Source organism: Simochromis diagramma, unplaced genomic scaffold, assembly GCF_900408965.1.
Source record: "Simochromis diagramma unplaced genomic scaffold, fSimDia1.1 OVJJ01000302.1, whole genome shotgun sequence".
Taxonomy (NCBI): Eukaryota; Metazoa; Chordata; class Actinopteri; order Cichliformes; family Cichlidae; genus Simochromis; species Simochromis diagramma.
The window spans coordinates 11,790,434-11,806,954 of NW_024386792.1; the positions used below are offsets into that span (position 1 = coordinate 11,790,434).

The following is a 16,521-nucleotide window of genomic DNA, read 5'->3' on the forward strand; positions in this document are numbered from 1 at the left end:
GCTTATTGGTTGCACTTGTACTACAATTAGCTGATTTCAGTTCAAGTGCAGGATTAGGAAAACAGTGGTGTAGTCTTCAGCATGGATATGGACATTGCTTTTATTTTTATTGCACAAAAGAATGATATTGTGATGGTAAAGCGCAAACTGCATCCAGGACAGAAATAAGTACATTATTTTGTAAACACAACTTCACTCCTTGCGATCATCTGCACAGATAGCATGTTAATGCTAAGTTAGCCAGACAGCCTGCTAATGCTACCCTGACCCCAGCCCAGCAGCCAGACATTGAACTTGAACAGGCAACAAACTGATGAGCAGTCAGGCTGCAGCCTCCAAAAAAATCAGAGAAATACCCCCAACCTGCACAGACATTTGACCACACAGCGAGAATTAATTTGCAGGAATGTAATATCTTTGATATGCTACTTAATGATAGTGGTTACACAAAGCAGAGCCAGTGAGAACACAAGGAGAATCGATAAGAGAATCAAATCAATAAGTGATATTGATAATGGAATCGAAATTGCTAAATTCTTATCAATTCCCATCTACGCAAGGTATGGTAACCATGTAATGTGATAACAACAAGTGAGTTTCAAGAATTTTGCAATTTCACAATGACTTAACCGACAATAGACACTATTGCACAAAGGATTCTGATGATCTAAGATATTCCTCTATTGGCTGTGATATTGCACAAGAGCGAAATTATTGCAGGAAGGAGGTAAAGGAGAAATGGAAGACGAGGTGGTAGTGGTGTTGAGGGGGAGAGGTCTTGCTTTCAGGAACCTGTAACACCTGCCAGAGAGCAACACGTTGAACAGGTGAGAGTTGGGATGTGACAGTGATCAGGATGACCAAATGATAAACACAAACTTGTGTACCAAATTTCACTGGAATCCAACTTAAAATGATCTACCAGCAAAGGCTAGCAGCTGGTACTGTTAGCAGATAACTGCCCATCTCTACTTCTGATTAAAATGTGATCCATTTGGTTACTAAACAAAGATGGCCATGGCAATAAATTAAAAGTCTTCAAAATTACCGTCCACGAATGACTGGTTGCCAGGTGCAGTCTGGAAGGAGGCTTGAGCTAAAAGTACATAATTAAAACCAGCTTACATCCATGTTCTTATTTATTCTTTTTTTCAGCTTTATTGGGGTTTGTTGGTCCAACATAAGGCAAAAAAAAGATGTTACAGGCATAACTGTAGACAAAGGTCTCCTGTGACTTGGATTGATTAAAATAATTTACATTGCTTTTTAATTCTGTTTTGTTTACTTATTTGTCATTTTAGATAAACTGTGGCAAAAACCGATGTGAAATGTTGGGCCATAATTCACAGCAGCACCAAGAAAAGAAAACTTTTAATCAGTTAGCGCTCATTTGCTTCGCTTTACACGATCTTCAATTTTAAAGTAGAAGATTCAGTATTTTGTGCTTTCTTCTATTTGCCCCCTGTGGAACACCTTACCCATGCACGGACTAATTATATAAACCTGCATATGCACATGTTAGTCATGCAGGAAGCAGAGCAGCGCTCGGGTTACATTCACAACCTCCACGCCACATCAAAGCCAGTCTTCCCTATTCCACCACTTTCTTACCCAGAGGGGGAGAAAGGATGTACTACCTACCTTTCACTGCGATTATATGCTAACAACATTGCAGTGTCAAGTGACGTTGGAGGGGCTGGCAACGCTGGAAATGAGTAGAAAAGTCGAGTGTTTACATTTGTGTGTGTGAGCAGGCTGAAGCCTGGCGTATTCCCTGCTTTGACAGTTCATACACTCAACTCGGTAATGAAGGTATTTTCACGCATGACCGGCGGCTAATGCACTATTCATCTCTAACCTCACACTTCCATCAAAATCCATCATTGTTTGATGACTGCAGCTTCAACCTGCTGAGTTTTAAATTTGTGTGGATGAGTGCAACATGTGGTTTACCTGACATTATACTACCCTCTTCTTTCACACACGTCCTCACTTTAAACAGATGAGGCTGGCGATACTCTTTATAATAATGTAATGTAATTTTTTTATTATCGGCGACGCGACGGTTCGCGTGAACCAAAACGAAGGATGATGTCATCCTGCTAACACGTGTTGCCCGTGTAGCCAAATTTGAAACAGCTCGTTCTGCCGTGCCTTCTGTTCTTAGAGGCTGTTTAAAAAAACACTATTGAAATACGTGACTTGAGGTGTCATTACAGAGAGCATGGATGCCGTAGACCGTGCCCTAAATAAATGTGCTCTCGGAGTGTATTAACCAACAGCTGACAATACGAGTGCACTGTTTCCTCTTGTATTAGCAGTATCTTCCAAAAATCCCCAAAACTACAAAGCTTGCTGCTCAAAGCTTTTTTTAAAATGATATTTCATATTGAAGAACCGCTCTTAAAGACTTTCTCTCTGAGTAAAGAGTAAGAAGAACAGCGCTGCAGTGAAGCACTGAGGGCTGGATGTTTTGATCATTTTGTGGGATTTGGTATTTCCAAGATTTCTGAGACAGTTGCGAGCACAAATGTGGGAGAACTCTCCTCCCACAAACCATATACTGTTTAGTGAGCTATTTAACTAGATCAGTTCAATAAAAATGACACAATAGAAGGCTGGAAAATCATTGCCTGGTCTGGTGAGTCTCGATTTCTGCTGCGACATTCGGATGGAAGGGTCCGAATTTGGTGTAAACAACATGTAAGAGCGCCTTGTATCAATAGTTCAGGCTGCTGCTGTCAGGGCTGTGTGTGCGGGCAGGTGGAGGTGAGGATCCAAATGCAGGACTCTTGGAGACTGAATGGCAAACTCAAAGAACCTCAGCTTTATTGCTGGCACAAAACAAAACATAAACCAAACTGAGAATGCTAAGACAAGCACACACAGGCGATTCTGAGGGTACGACGCAACGCTGAGCGCTGGAGGACACACACAATAAATACACATGAGGGAACAAGGAACAGGTGGGAACACAGCTGGGAGAAATTAGACCTAACGAGACAGAGGAAGCAAAACTAGAACACTGACATAAGACATGGGCCTTCAAAGTAAAACAGGAAACAATTCACAAAGACGCAGACTTGACACTGGACTAAACCTACACTAAACACGAGGGCGCAAAACACAAAACCTAAGAACAAAACCCTAAACCAGAATAAACTGAAACAGAAAATGACCCAGAACCGTGATAGCTGCTGGTGTAATGGTGCGTGGAATACCAGCTGACTGTGTTTAAACACCACAGAATACCCGAGTATTGTTGCTGACCATGTCCCTTTATTTGCACAGTGTACTGATGACTGCTTCCAGCAGGATAATGCATCATGTGCCAAAACTCAAGTCACATCAAACTGGCTTCTTGTGCGTGTTCTCTGCACTCAAATGACCTCCACAGTCACCAGATCTCAATACAACAGAGCACCTTTGGCACACAAAAATTTTAATTACGGACTCCAACAGCAGTTTATTCATTCAAGTGCTTTCTGAAAATCTGTGTAATTTAATAACCTGAAGAAATATTTAAATACTGCACTTCAAAAATGCTGTAGCTGTTTTATAAGATGTTCGATTCTCAGAATGTACTTCTTTATGCCAACAAACGTATAAATAGATAACATGCTGGAGTTTTAATCGTGGCCCTAAAGAGGTTTCAAAACAGGTTTTTGACCTTCAATCATAACTGTACAATTATCTCTATTAATTAAATATGAAACATAAAAAATAAATAAAAAGAATGAGAGCCTCCTTTTTAAATAAATAATAATAATAATGATAATTTCGTACAGGTTTAATGTGTGTTTCCTGGATCCATCCATCTGTGAACTATGTCTATGTTTGACCCTGCATATTAGTTAACATTAGCACTTCAATTCATCATGTAAATATACCACATTTAGCCACACGTGCTAATTTTCATCTGCAGGCCCCGGCAGGTTGGCGGCATATTAAATTAATCAGCAAACCCAAACACAGAGGAGCATGTAAGCATAATTAAAAGGCGGGAATGTGTAAAATACAACACAGAATATTATATGACTGATCAAACACACCTCACACTTTTTATCAGTTGTTTATATTTTGTCTGCCGCCCCACAGTTAGAGACTGACGTAACTAAGACTCACGATTACACCTATGTCTCCTCCAACTATACACAACTTTGGTTATTTATTTATGTATTTATTTTTTGGTAATACCAAGTGTATTACATTTGATACATGATTTTTTTTTCTGAGTTTTTGAGACTTGACTTGACGTGATGTTTTTCTTCCTGAAAAAATTACAATAAATTGCAGAATATATTTTTAAGCAATAAACTGCAAAATAAATAAATGCCAGATGTAGCAAATAATACACAAATCTAAACTGATATTTGCAAATTCATATTTTATTTGTTTTGTTTTATCAGAGGATAGAGAATCAGGGAATGAACAAAACAAAAAAATTCAGGAAAAAATTGAAAAAAAAGGTTCAAACTTTTAAGGGCTTAAGCTGAAAATGCTTTAGATTACAGGTGTCCACCATAAGGCCCAGGGGCCAAAATGGGCCCGGCAAATATTCCAATCTGGCCCACTTCACAGCTTTAGAAAATGTGACTGAGTGAATAAATTTTGAAGTTTTAACTGTATTTTATTATAAGCATTAGAGCTTTTTCTAATAATAAAGACCCCCACCGCCCATTGCCACCCACACTACACCAAAAGCATAAGAACATTTACTAAGAATTAATGAAAAAACTATACTCTAAATATATAATAACAGGACAGTCTGAGCAACGATCGACCAGAACCTTATCTGTAATGTTTGTGTTGGTCTGGCCCACTTCACCTTACAGTGGGTTGTATGTGGCCCAGCAGGTAAAATGACTTTGCATCCCTGTTTTCGACGGTCTTACATGAGCACTTTCAGTCTATAGGAGTAAGAACCAATCTACTAATCTAGTTAAAAGGTGTGCAGAAAAAACACAACCACAAGAACACATCCCACTTTAAATGGGGCTGCCAAATAAGGCCAAACCCCTCTGCGAGGTCAGATAGCAAAAACAGATAACTGGCTGAAGTGGCGCTCTGGCAAAACTGACCCACTTTGCTTCGCTCACCTTTAAACATTTACTCTCTTTAACTCTTTTTTTGTGCAGCCGCCACCTCTCATGTACATCGAAGCTACTTAGTCATTCCCTATCTTTCTTTATCACTTCCTCTCACTTACTTACTCACACAGTATCCCCCTTCTCCTTAAAGTCCCTCTTTGTCTTGGTATCGCCTTTCTCCTGATTCCTACTTTCTAAGAGGGCTCAGAATGGTCTAATCACTCGCGAGACCAAACCTGCCATTCAGACGGATTGTGAGGGCACTACTTATTTCATTCTCTGCTACTTAGATTACAGCTAATCATCATCTCATTCTACTTTCTCTTTCTTATCCTAATCACCCCCAATTTAATTTCTGTCCTTTATTCGCATGGCATTAGTGTCTCCTTTTTCTCCCTCTCTCTTTCTCTTGAATCCTTTGACCTTGCCCTGTCTTTTTCCTCTCTGTCGTTTATTTTACATAATGTCCTGCAGCTCCATTAGTTCATTTCACATTGGTGTGAAGTGTCCTGTGGGCTGCAGGTGTGTGTGTGTGTGCCATTACCGAGGCAGCCTGCCTCTCTGCCCGCCTGCTATCCTGCCTGTCATTTTGCATCACACGCCGCTTGACCGACAGCCTGCGAAAGCGGCTTGTCACCTAATTTTCAAGCTCTGTTTTTGTGTCTCTTTTTCTATAAATCACAAGTGTGTGTGTGTGTGTGTGTGTGTGTGTGTGTGTGTGTGTGTGTGTGCGCGCGCGTGTGTGTGTGTGTGTGTGTGTGACATGAATTCCAATGTCTAATTTAAGGTGTCTGATTTGTTGAGAATGTCTGCAGGTTGGATAAATATAAAGGACTGAGCTCTGAAAGCAATTACATCTGAGACTCACACTGATAAAACCAAACAATTATTTCTAATGAACTGAAGACACTATATACACTGCCATCATAGTCGACTGTTCACTAAGCCCTACTGTCTGAAGTTATTGTTGCAAGCTCTCCATTTGCACCCATTAAACAGGCCGCTTACAATAATAACAAAAGCAGATGAATCATTTTTCAAACAACGTTTTTTTTATTCTAGACAGACGCTGATGAAAGAAGCTTTTGCGTTTCTCGTCTGTGGCCATCACTTTCACCACTGATGGATGATTATATGATAATTAATAGAATTAATGGATATGGATAATTAGTAGAAGATAATTAAACTGACAAAAATTGAGGCTTTTTCTAACAGACATTTTAATATTTCAAATTGTCTTTTTATAAAATTTTCGAAAAGGGCTTCATGTACATGACTGGTTTTTAATAACACTAATAGGCTCAGCTTGAGCAGTAGATGTGTAAAACAGGGAAATAAAACCACATTGTTTTTATGCAGTCGTTCATAGGTTCTTAATCCGAAGTTTAAGAAAACCTGAAACACTGTTATGTCATCACAAAACTTTTTGGCTGATAAGCATAGTTGTTGCATTTTGACTATATAACCCTGCTGATGAGCGTTGTGTAGTGCTAATGTGCTAATGCTGCTTGCTTCTGGTTGACTATAAATTCCTCAAATCCAGTAAAGGTGGAGAGGTGAGCCAGCACACAAGACAGGACAGGACTGTCTTGTGTGGGTTTTCTTTATCTACTCCAATTTCCTCCCACAGTCCAAAGACCTGCGCATTACATTAATTAGTGAAACTGAATTCAGCATAGGTGTGAATGGTCGTCTGTCTCTCTGTGTTAGCCTTGCAATACATTTGCAACCTGCCCAGGGTGTTCCCTGCCTCTCACCCCAACACAGCTCGTTAAGTAACGAGTGGATGGATAGTAAAAATGGGGTGTGGACCGTGTCTGCACACTGGAGACTAAATATGTGAAGGGACCTACGACCCAGGTTAAATATCATGAACATGCTTAGAGTTGTTCACATCAGAGGCTGCACTGAGTGCAGCATAGATAGTGGCATAAATGGTTGCATGCGACTGTGAAAGAGGAAGATTTATCTTCCCTGTGTGCATCTCCTGTTGCTCCCTTTAGTGGTCGCCACAGCAGATAATCTGCCTCCATCTCACCCTACCCCGATCATCCTCTTTTGTCACACCAACCCTCCGCATGTCCTCCTTCATCACATCCGTGAATTTTCTCTGTGGTCTTCCTCTTTTCCTCTTACCTGTCAGCTCCTTATTCAACATCCTTTGTCCAATGCATCCACTATCCCTCCTCTACAATTCTCTCACCCTTTGCAGCTATAATAGCCCTCAACTCTTCTACCCAGACCTCTGCTTACTATGCGCCTCAGCATCCGCTGACCCCGCTCTGTGGTTTTACATGTACCTACCACTTTGTGGCTGAGTTGCTGTCTTTCCCAATCACTCTTACTTTGTTATAATACCACTAACAGCTGACTGTGGAATACTTAGTAGTGAGGAGATTTCACGACTGGACTTGTTGCACAGATGGCATCCTGTCACGATACCACGCTAGAATTCACTGAGCTGCTGAGAGCGACCCATTTTTCACAAATGTTTGTAGAAGCGGTCTGCATGCCTAGGTGCTTCATTTTATACACCTATGGACAAGGAAGTGATTGGAACACCTGAATTCAAAGTTTTTCAATCATTTGTGTGCAGCGCCTCGCTCTGGTTGCCCCTGGATTGACGTCAGATGGAAGGCTTAGCTCTTATTAGCAGAGAGGTTCGGTGACCGTGACACCATCATCATTGCAAACAAGAAAGGACTCAGAGCCGATCCAATGTAATCCTGCCACCACCTTGAACCCCATCTGTCACTCCTACTGCACACCTCACCAAAGTCTTGCTCTCCTCATACATGCCCTGCACCACCCTCACATACGTCTGTGCCACTCCTTCATGCAGCACCACAGCTCCTCTCTTGGCACCCTATCATCAGCTTTCCCTAGATCCACAAAAGACACAGTGGAACTCGTCACGATCTGTATTAACACAAAATCACTTGTAGCATAAAAGCACAAACGGTTGCCAGATTTATTTATATATTGTTTTTTTAGGTATTGCTCTGAACTGTATGTTGAATGGGATTAATAATGCTTGTTAAATCAATACAGGATGTAGATTACTGAAAAACAGTAACAACAGTAAAGAGCCCACCAGCAAACATTATGGCTCCCAAAGACAACTAAATTACATTTATAGACTATAAACGTCAAGAAGGCCTAGTGGTTCCATAGTGTAGTGGTTTTCACATTCGCCTAACAAGCAAACAATCCCTGAATCAGTCCTGGGAGGAGACACAAAATACCTTTGGCATTGCATTAGGAAGGGTGTAAAAAATCCAAACTAAATGTGAATTTACCTGATGTTGCGACCAGTTGTGAATACACCTAACTTGCATATGACAAATAAAACTGAAAACCTCAAAGACCAAGAAAACAGCTTGCTAAAAAAAAGGGCAAGTTTTAATAAGTTGGTTTTTTTTTTACCACATCCACTTGTTTTGTCTAGTTCCTAAAAAAAATCCGCAAAGCACCGAGGTACGTTTATTGTGGAGAAATGGGAGGGTAACTGTTTTGGTGCTCAATTTGCTTTATTTATTTTTATTTTTTAATTTTGCCATCATTGTTTCTCTCACACTCACAGAGCACATGTAAAGCTCATAAAAATTGTACTCTTGAGCAATTTAATTATAAATAAATAAATAAAAGCAGCACATTTACCGCCCCATCCCTTTTTTCCCCTTCTCCTGTGGCATGTCATGACCATTTACTGTATTACAATTGTTTTTTTCCCACACTAATCACCACACTTGCTCGTTTTGTATCATGCCAAAGCTTCTTTTTCATCCAGACACATTAAACACGGCTCTGGTGTTTTGGCTACACCACAGGAATCTCTAAAAGGCCTAGGTGTAGCACCACAGAGTCTGCAACAGTTAGTTGTGTCAATTGAGGGGACGGACGAAGGCTGGTGGAATCACTTGAGAGGCATTATTCAAACTTTGGGTAGATATGACACCAGAGAGCCAGATAACGAACACAAACCTCTGTGTGTGTGTGTTCCTCCAGCTCCCTGAGGTACTGCTGCCTAACAAGTGAGCATAACCTACAGTTAAATCAGTGACTCCGCACTCTCGCTGAACTCACTCGAGACCCAGCGGACGACAGAGATACCCAGTATTTTTAATGTGCACACTCATCTGTGTGTACATAAAGCACAAGTCCCCGCTGTGCTGGCAACTATCCCTCTCATTCTTACACGTATGAATGAATTATGTCTGCCGGAACAGCATCAAGTGGCTGCTGCATGATTTAAACCCATCAGGACAGCGGGCGTTGGGTGCGTTTGATTTTTTTTCCTCAGATCGTCACAGACACTTCTCTGGATACGTGGCCGGAGTCGAGGCTGCCTCTGTGGCTGCAGCCTCTGCGTCAGCGCACGGCACTGTACGAGAGCCGAGCAGAGAGAGCCTCTAGCAGGAGGGCTGAAAGGATTTGGCAACTCATCTCCATGTCATGCCAATGAAAGCCTGTCTCCAATTAGATTTGCAGAGGAAGAGCGACATATCGGCCCACCGCTCAACAAGCCCTGGTGGGAGAGGATTGAAGGGTAAAGAGACAGCAGAGAGGAAGAGAGGCAGACAAAGAGGAGAGAGAGTGAGAGAGTGAGTGTGTGTGTGAGACAGAGAGAGAGAGAGAGAGAGAGAGCAATAGCTGTTAAGGCTGAGCAAGAGTAGGGTAGAGTCTCGCTTGAGAAAACAGGCAAACCCTAAGAACTCCCAGAGACGAGGGCTCACAAACACACACACACACACAAAACATGTGCACGAGTGGCAGTGCGCACACATCCCTCCAACACTCAGCTTATTCCACTTCATCACACTCGTCTTTCACCACCTTTCATCTTTCTCCCTCTGTCTATCTCTCCTCCGCACATGCCGAGCACCGCCGCCCGCCATCGCCGCTGTCAATCTCTCAGTTTGAGCCCAGCTTGCTTCATCATCATATTTTTAATCAAACACACACGGCGCTTTAATTAATCTTATATTCGGCTGTTTAATTATCAATGACCCTGTTTCGACGTCTAATCCTCGGCTCCATTCAGTACACTTCGTTTTAAACATCCCATAATGTTCTGATTGAATTACCCTTGCTATTTTGGGTCTAGGAAATGATTTCAGAAGCGCTGAAATATGATTCACTCCCACAACTGCCAGTGGAGCGATGATGATGATGGCGGCGGCGGCGGTGGTGGTGATGGGTTATTTTACAAACCCATCGTCTGGATACGAGGCAGCATTAGAGATCATAAAACATACAGACGGCGAGTAAAAACAACATTCATTAACTCGTTATCATTTAATGTCTTCATTAAACATTGTTAGCGCTGATAAAAGTTGGCTTGGACTGATTAAGCGCTGCTGGTGTAAAGAGCTGATTTCTATTTGGTCCCCTATCATGTGCATAATTATGTAGGAGTAAACATAACGGAGTAATTTAAGCAATATAATGTAATCATTAGTGCATGCTTGAACAACTCCCATGCTACTGGCTCAAGTCAGTGAAACGAAAAAATAAATAAAAGAATAAAAATAAATAAATAAATAAGAATTTATTACAATTTTTTAAAAATTAAATAAATTAAACAAAAAATGTACAAATATATATATATATTAAATTAATTAAATTAAAAAAAAAACATAGTGACAAATTTCTTTTTAAGCTTAGAGAGAGAAAGAGAGGCTGTGGAGATGACTGAGAGCGCGCTTGTCTACATTTGCCTTAACAAGTAACCTAATGAAGCTTTTTGCTGTAATTAAAAGTGACGGTTTAATTCGACACTGTTTTGGGAACATTTGCAGAAGTACCAGAGGCCACTCCATGTTAGAAAACAGCAGAACGGTCCAAGCAAACCTCCTGGGAAGCAACGTTCCCCCTCGCTGTGGGATTTAACAAAGACTACACACGCTTACTCTCCCCCTGGCTTCAACAAACGCACACGCGAGCACGCACATGCTACGCAAACAGATTTTTAAAAAGATGGTCACTGTTGTTGTCAAACCAACGTCCTTACATAGAGTCTAAAATAAAATGAATGAAGCCTACATAAACCGAATGTGTATCGCGGCGTATTCTAGCAGTCCTTAGATTTTGTGTGTGTGTGTGTGTGTGTGTGTGTGTGTGTGTGCGCGTGTGCCACCTCATATTAATGTTAATGGAATGTTTCTTTCTAAATTAAGGCATAGCAGAGCAGCCATGTGCAGTCCTCAGGATGGAAATGTAAATGGATGTGGAGCGACTTAAGGACATCGAGGCGGGCTTTTAAATGGGTGCTCTGCACCAGGCGAGGAAACATTTAGACGTCTTTATTTTTTGTTTTTACTGACCCACTGGATGTGTTCCCAGCGTGATGTGCCAGCTTTTGATGTTCCAAGGTCAACCATTTTTAGAGATGTGAACAGAACTTAGAAGGGTATCCTCATATGTAAGTGTGAGGTCATTTTCTTCCCCAAAAACACCTCTGAGGAAGTGAGCTGAGGATGTGGATGGCTGACACAACACAGGGCCTTCGGTAAGGCTTGTGGGGGGAGGCGGTAGATGGCTGTCTCATATGAATTTCACCACCAGACAGTTACTTTAACTACAGTTTCATCCAATTCAACTTTAAGGCATCCACAGACAGTAAAAGGGCAGCGTCTGCTTTCTTTACATCTACCTGTTCAACAAGCCTAAACAGGCAGAAAAGACTTTTTTTCAGATTCTTCCATCCACCACTTGTATATTTGTGACAGCACGGATTAATTAGGAACGAGCTTAAATGAAAACTGTGACCACTTGCTCACTCAGTTTGCCACCTTCAAGTCCTCTCAATGAAGTGGACGTCTGGCGTAGCAGTTTCCTGTCCTATATGTGCCGCAAGAGGAGTAATGATTAGCTGATCATGACTCAACTAAAGCAGGGCTAAGACCATTGTCAAAATTTGCTGAGTGGAGTGCCTCCACCAGGATATTTTAAATATCCAATGCCATCCTGGAGGCACATGGTGAACCAATCTAAACTGTTTTGTATGAATCCGCTCCTATACTCCTACAACTCAGTATGTTGGCATGGCTACAAATGCTGCCATTGGCTTCAAGAGCTTATATTAGTTTCTAGTAATTGGTTGGGGGAAATCGAATCCCTTCCTGCAAGGGAATCAGCTAGAGTGGAGGCAATGCCAGAGTGAAGAAAAACAGTGCCAGGTAACTTTTTTTTTCTTTTCTCGTATCAAGCTTTGAATCTGCAAGACTGCTTTAAACTGACCTGCAGGCTGAGAGCATCTGTCTAAAAATGATACCTGCAGAATGCTGGGGCGTGTCTAAAAGGGACCACAGGTGTGCTGCATTACATGTGCTTTACACAGTATACTGTGTATATGCCGTATTATATATAATAAAGCAAATACACCCTGTTTTCTGGTGAAAGAAGAGAAATGAACCCGTTTATTTCAGTTCCCACAACCCATCTTCAGGCTTCAGATTATATTAATTTAGAACGACAATTGTAGTCATAATTATTAGTAATTACCACCAAGTTTATTAACAACTAAAAACATAATCAAATGTTCTTTGAAAATAATTTCTCTTCTACTGAAGAATCTGGATTGAATTACCCTTTTTAAAGATTTTTAAGGATACTTATTCTAACTAAATCTGTCTTTACAAAACTGCATCAGAATGTATACATGGAAGCACGGTGGATCCAAAAATAATTATATGTTCAGTCTCCCACTAGTGACTGGAAGGCAGCTCCTTTCTTCCTCCCCACCTGCTGAGTAAAGCTCACACATCTGCAAATTACATGCTACAGCCTTACAGCAGGCTCAGTGCATCAGCTCCCTGCAGAAAGCTGTTATTGGTTAACAAACAGCACACTTCTGCCTAAAGGTACCGACTGCCATCAGCAGGATCCTTGGTTATGTGGTCCCTACAATCTAAATGAATTTGTAAATTATTTCTTTTAATGCCGTCACCTAATTATTCTTTATCTTTATAAACACTTATTCGACTGAGTGTTGCCTTAAATATGGCAAATATAAAACCGAGTCCTCTGTGAACCGACAGTGCCAATGCAGTCTGCAAGAGTCTCATGTCTGACGAGTGGGACTTGAATTTTATGCCTTCATTCAGAGCATCTGGTGCTGAAATTTCAGATTTCCACACAGAGAAATAAAAGCTCAGCTCTCACCATAATGCGTCTCTACTGCTGGGATGCTGACAGCGGTGATGAACGAGTCAATGACAGTGGACGGCAGCATAAGAGGCTGTACCAGCATGGATCAACAGCAGTTTAACCAACTTCAGCACTACGGCTAAAAAAATCAAGCAGAGCTCCAGAAAACAAAAATGGGGCACACTGACCCTTTTTTCCCCCTCAAAATATATATATATTTATAAAATAGCTCACTATATGTTTCTAAGTAGCTCTGACTACAATGTTACAGCTAAAAGAAGTTCAATTTTTATTCTTCTTCACTCACGTACTGACTAAATCTTTTTTTTTTTTCACTTATTTCCATGTTTTCATTTGGTATAACGCCTCAGGCGAGTTTTCAGTTGGTCAAAACGTACCTATAAGATTACCTTTTTGTTTACTTAGAAAACACATGATTTCTGCAGAATGACTTTTTAAAAATAACCATATACAGGGAGTGCAGAATTATTAGGCAAATGAGTATTTTGTCCACATCATCCTCTTCATGCATGTTGTCTTACTCCAAGAGGTATAGGCTCGAAAGCCTACTACCAATTAAGCATATTAGGTGATGTGCATCTCTGTAATGAGAAGGGGTGTGGTCTAATGACATCAACACCCTATATCAGGTGTGCATAATTATTAGGCAACGTCCTTTCCTTTGGCAAAATGGGTCAAAAGAAGGACTTGACAGGCTCAGAAAAGTCAAAAATAGTGAGATATCTTGCAGAGGGATGCAGCAGTCTCAAAATTGCAAAGCTTCTGAAGCGTGATCATCGAACAATCAAGCGTTTCATTCAAAATAGTCAACAGGGTCGCAAGAAGCGTGTGGAAAAACCAAGGCGCAAAAATAACTGCCCATGAACTGAGAAAAGTCAAGCGTGCAGCTGCCAAGATGCCACTTGCCACCAGTTTGGCCATATTTCAGAGCTGCAACATCACTGGAGTGCCCAAAAGCACAAGGTGTGCAATACTCAGAGACATGGCCAAGGTAAGAAAGGCTGAAAGACGACCACCACTGAACAAGACACACAAGCTGAAACGTCAAGACTGGGCCAAGAAATATCTCAAGACTGGTTTTTCTAAGGTTTAATGGACTGATGAAATGAGAGTGAGTCTTGATGGGCCAGATGGATGGGCCCTGTGGCTGGATTGGTAAAGGGCAGAGAGCTCCAGTCCGACTCAGACGCCAGCAAGGTGGAGGTGGAGTACTGGTTTGGGCTGGTATCATCAAAGATGAGCTTGTGGGGCCTTTTCGGGTTGAGGATGGAGTCAAGCTCAACTCCCAGTCCTACTGCCAGTTTCTGGAAGACACCTTCTTCAAGCAGTGGTACAGGAAGAAGTCTGCATCCTTCAAGAAAAACATGATTTTCATGCAGGACAATGCTCCATCACACGCGTCCAAGTACTCCACAGCGTGGCTGGCAAGAAAGGGTATAAAAGAAGAAAAACTAATGACATGGCCTCCTTGTTCACCTGATCTGAACCCCATTGAGAACCTGTGGTCCATCATCAAATGTGAGATTTACAAGGAGGGAAAACAGTACACCTCTCTGAACAGTGTCTGGGAGGCTGTGGTTGCTGCTGCACGCAATGTTGATGGTGAACAGATCAAAACACTGACAGAATCCATGGATGGCAGGCTTTTGAGTGTCCTTGCAAAGAAAGGTGGCTATATTGGTCGCTGATTTGTTTTTGTTTTGTTTTTGAATGTCAGAAATGTATATTTGTGAATGTGGAGATGTTATATTGGTTTCACTGGTAAAAATTGAAATGGGTATATATTTGTTTTTTGTTAAGTTGCCTAATAATTGTGCACAGTAATAGTCACCTGCACACACAGATATCCCCCTAAAATAGCTAAAACTAAAAACAAACTAAAAACTACTTCCAAAAACATTCAGCTTTGATATTAATGAGTTTTTTGGGTTCATTGAGAACATGGTTGTTGTTCAATAATAAAATTATTCCTCAAAAATACAACTTGCCTAATAATTCTGCACTCCCTATTAGAGATGGCACGATACCACTTTTTTATGTCCGATACCGATACCGATATCATAAATTTGGATATCTGCCGATACCGATATGAATCCGATATAGTGTTTTTTAATCAACAAAACTGTTTTTTAAATATCTTGCTGCATTTTGTATAAGTTCATACTCAAGTTTAAAACAACAACTACACTAAAGCTATTCTGTTATACCTGTATGCAAAAAAAAATATTTCATAGTTCAGCAATACTGATCAATCTAATAAACTTAAACCTACACCATCCTCCCTATTCTGGTATTTTAAAGAGTACTTAGCGTAAATATTAAGCAACCTAACTAATAGGGTTCCAACTCCCAGCAACAACAAAAATAAATAAATAAAAAATAGGGAACCACCCCTCACGCTCCACCTCATGATGCTTAATCGACGTAATCAACCTTAATTTGATGCAGTGTGAAAAAAATGCACAGAAATCAATTATTTTTCAAGAAATATTAAATAGATTCAACATCTTTCTTCAACAAAATTGCAGACTGCACAGATGGTACCTTCCCAAAGGAAAAAGTACTATAGCTTACTAGGGTATATTAGACTTAATAGTCACTATATACAGTAATTGACTTTATTCATTTTACATCAAATTAAAACTTTGGGTGTAAGATTTGGATAATTATTTATTAAAAGCTAGACATTTTAAATGAGAATAAGAAAGAAAAGTATGTCTTTGTGCCCCCTTTTCCCTGTTCATGCCCTATCGGCCCCCCTAGCTAAACTTTGCTAGATCCGCCCCTGCACAGTTACCAGCCGTCAGCTACATAGAAAAAGATCCTGGAGTAGAAAGTAATATTAAATACATTCTAACAACAGCTGATCAAGCTTAAACGTGCTGCGGTTGTTCAGCCGCTGGTTTCCTCTTTCTGGTGCAAAGTGGGCCAAAAACAAAGAAGAGAGACGGAGTCCCGACAGAAAAGCCGATCAGCTGATCATTAATCAGTTTCATGATTGAAGTAGCAGCGAGAAGAGGCAGTCGCTTGTTAAGCTTAACGCAGGAATGCTTTACAAACATTCAGAGATGGACTTACACACTTGCTTTACTTCTCTCGGGATAACTTTGTCGGAGATGAAATGCCGGGTTGCTAGCGAAGCTCCAAATGCTATCCAGACCACTGACAGGTCCCGCATGCCACAGCCGCTCTATCACGTGATGCATACTGCTCCAACGTGCTAACGTTCTGAGGTGAGTTACGGCGTGTTGCAAGTTTT

General features: G+C 40.9%; 1 protein-coding gene across 8 annotated transcripts in view; it reads right to left on the reverse strand.

Annotated features, from left to right (window-relative positions):
- The window catches only part of grin2bb (glutamate receptor, ionotropic, N-methyl D-aspartate 2B, genome duplicate b), a 138,099-nt gene that overhangs the window by 63,008 nt on the left and 58,570 nt on the right, over positions 1-16,521 (reverse strand). The gene's annotated exons all lie outside the window — the stretch shown is intronic.